The sequence below is a fragment of the Ailuropoda melanoleuca genome, chromosome 14 (assembly GCF_002007445.2).
Source record: "Ailuropoda melanoleuca isolate Jingjing chromosome 14, ASM200744v2, whole genome shotgun sequence".
Lineage (NCBI taxonomy): Eukaryota > Metazoa > Chordata > Mammalia > Carnivora > Ursidae > Ailuropoda > Ailuropoda melanoleuca.
Genome location: NC_048231.1, coordinates 53509477 through 53512499, shown reverse-complemented (window position 1 = coordinate 53512499; position 3023 = coordinate 53509477). Strand labels below are relative to the sequence as shown.

Genomic DNA, 3023 nt, shown 5'->3' with positions numbered 1-3023 from the left:
GTTTACTGTTGCTTTGAAGGTATTTTTTGATGTGATTAACATTTAAAATCAGTTGACTTTAAGGTGAGCAGATTACCCTCCATGATGTGGGTAGGCTTCATTCAATTGGTTGAAGATCTTAAGAGCAAAATCCAAAGTTTCCCAAACAAAGAATTCTGCCTCCAGACTAAAACATAGAAATTCTGCCAGAGCTTTCAGCCTTTAGACTCAGAACTAACCCATCAACTCATACCTAAATCTTCAGCCCACCAGCTTGCCTTACAGATTTTGAACTTGGTAGTCCTGAAAATGGCAATGTTCCCACATACCCCTTTTAGTAAACTTAACATCCTCTATTCAAATATTATCCATGTAGTCATGTAGTGTCATTCAATGTATTTTCTCTTGAGCCTTTTAAAACATCTTGAGAAGGTGGTAGAACCACATCCACAAAAAAGAAATTATTGTCCTTGTTCTCATTTGTTATGAGGAATGTTTTTTGGTAGGAAACACTTGAAAGATACTTTTCTGTAAGAATATATCCATGAATATACCCTTGATTAAAGATTTGGAAATGAATAAAAGCAGAATGTATTAGTTAGGGTGCTCCAGAGAAACAGAACAATATTTATGATCTCATTTATTCTTTATCACCTCCCTAAATGCCTTATCTTCAAATACAACCACATTGAGGGGTTAGGGCTTCAATGTAGGGATTTGGGGGGGGGGACACAATTCAGTCAATAACACAGTTTAAGAAACTAGAAAAAGAAGAGCAAATTAAACCCAAAGCAAACAGAGGGAAGGAAATAATGAAAATTAGAGGAGAGATAAATGAAATCAAGAATAGAACAAGAGAATCAATAAAATGAAATATTTGTTTTATGGGGGAAAAATCAATAAAATTGACAAATTTAGCTAGACTAAGAAAGAAAGAAAAAGGAGAAGATACAAAGAGCTAAAATCAGAAATGAAAAAAGGGACATCAACCAACTCTACAGAAATTTTTGAAAAATAAAAATAAAAGAATTCTATAAATAATTGTCCATCAATAAACTAGATAACCTAAATGAAATGGACAAAATCCTAGAAACATACAATTACCAAACTGACTCAAGAGGAATAGAAAATCTGAATAGACCTTTAAAAAGTTAAGATATTAAATCAGTGATTTAAAAAAAAAAAGAAAGAAAGAAAGAAAGAAAGAAAAGAAAAGAAAGAAAAATCTCCCAATGCAGAAAAGTCCAGGACCAAATGGCTTCACTTGTGAATTCTACCAAACATTTTAAAAAGAATTAAAACCAATACTCCTCAAACTCTTCCAATAAAAAGAACAGAAGGGAACACTCCCTAATTTATTCTATGAGACCAATTTACCCTATTACCAAACACACCTCAAGAAATGTTCCCTATGAATATACATTAAAAAATCCTCAGGAAAAAAATACTATCGAACTAAACTCAGCAGCATACTAAAGGAATTATATATCATGACCAAGTGGGCTGTATCTCAGGAATGCATAAGTGATTCAATATGTAAAAAGCAATGCTATATGAAAGGGAGAAAAACACATGATCAACTCAATTGATGGAGAAAAAGCATATGACAAAATCCAACACTTTTGAATGATTATTAAAAAAAAAAAAACTTAATACACTAGAAAACAAGGAAACTTCCTTAAGCTGATAAAGGACATATATGGAAAACCCACAATGATCATCATATTTGATAGTGAAAAACTAAAGTTTTCACCCAAAAATGAGGGCAAGATAAGGATGCCTGCTTTTAGCTCTTCTTCAGCATTGTACTCCAGTACAATTCTGGCCAGAGAAATAGGCAAGGTAAATAAATAAAAGCATATAAGTTGAAAAGTAAAACTATCCGTATTACAGATGACATGATCCTATATATAGAAACTCCAAAGAATCCACAGAAAAACTACTACAACTTACCAATTAGCAATTGATTTCACAGACCTGAAAAATACAAGAATCAGTTGTATTTCCATACACCAGCAATGAATAGCCCAAAAATAAAATTAAGAAAAAAAATTCCATTTACAATAACATCCAAAACTATAAAATACCCAGAAATAAGTTTAATCAAGCATGCAGTATACTAAAAACTACAAAACATTCTTAAAAGAAATTGAAGAAATTTAAATAAATGGAAAGCTTCCCTTTCTCCTGGATTGGAATAGTTAATGTTTTTAAGATGATGACCCAAAGCAATCTACATATTCAAAGCACTCTGTACCAAAATTCCAGTGGCCACTTATGAAGAAACAGAAAAGCCAATAATCAAATTATATGGAGTTTTAAGAGGCCACAAATAGCCAAAACAGTATTTAAAAAGAATAGTGCTCACTTCGGCAGCACGTATACAAAATTGGAACAATTCAGAGAAGATGAGCATGGCCCCTGCGCAAGGATGACACACAAATTCATGAAGGGTTCCATATTTTTTTAAAAATAAAATAATAAAATAAAATAAAAAGAAGAATAAAGTCAAGAACTCATACATCTTGAGTTCAAAAGTTACTACAAAGCTACAGTAATCAAAACAGTGTGATACTGGCATACAGACAGACATATAGATCAATGGAACAATATTGGGGATCCAGAAATAAACCTATACATTCATGGCCAACTGATTTTCTACAAGCATGCTAAAACCATTCAATATGGAAAGAATAGTCTCTTCAACAAATGATGCTGAGACAACTGGATATATACATACAAAAAAATGAAGATGCACCCCTACATCACAGGGGTCATCAAAATTAAAAACTTTCGTGCATCAAAGGACATTAGCAAGAAAGTGGGAAAACAACCTACAGAATGGGAAAAAAATATTTGCAAATCATATATCTGACAGAAAGCATAGTATCTTCAATATATAAAGAATTCTTACAACTCAACAACAAAAAGAAAAGTCAATCGAAAAATGGGCAAAGAATCTGAATAGAATCTGAATAGAATATGAATCATCTCTCCAAGACAATATATAAATTGCCAATATTCACATACATGAGAAGATGCTC

General features: G+C 32.0%; 1 non-coding gene across 1 annotated transcript; it reads left to right on the top strand.

Moving 5' to 3' along the window:
• The first annotated feature begins 2339 nt into the window (after positions 1-2339).
• LOC117796231 lies at positions 2340-2445 on the top strand. Its single transcript, XR_004620597.1, has one exon. It is a non-coding gene; the product is annotated as a U6 spliceosomal RNA (small nuclear RNA).
• The last annotated feature ends 578 nt before the right edge of the window (positions 2446-3023 follow it).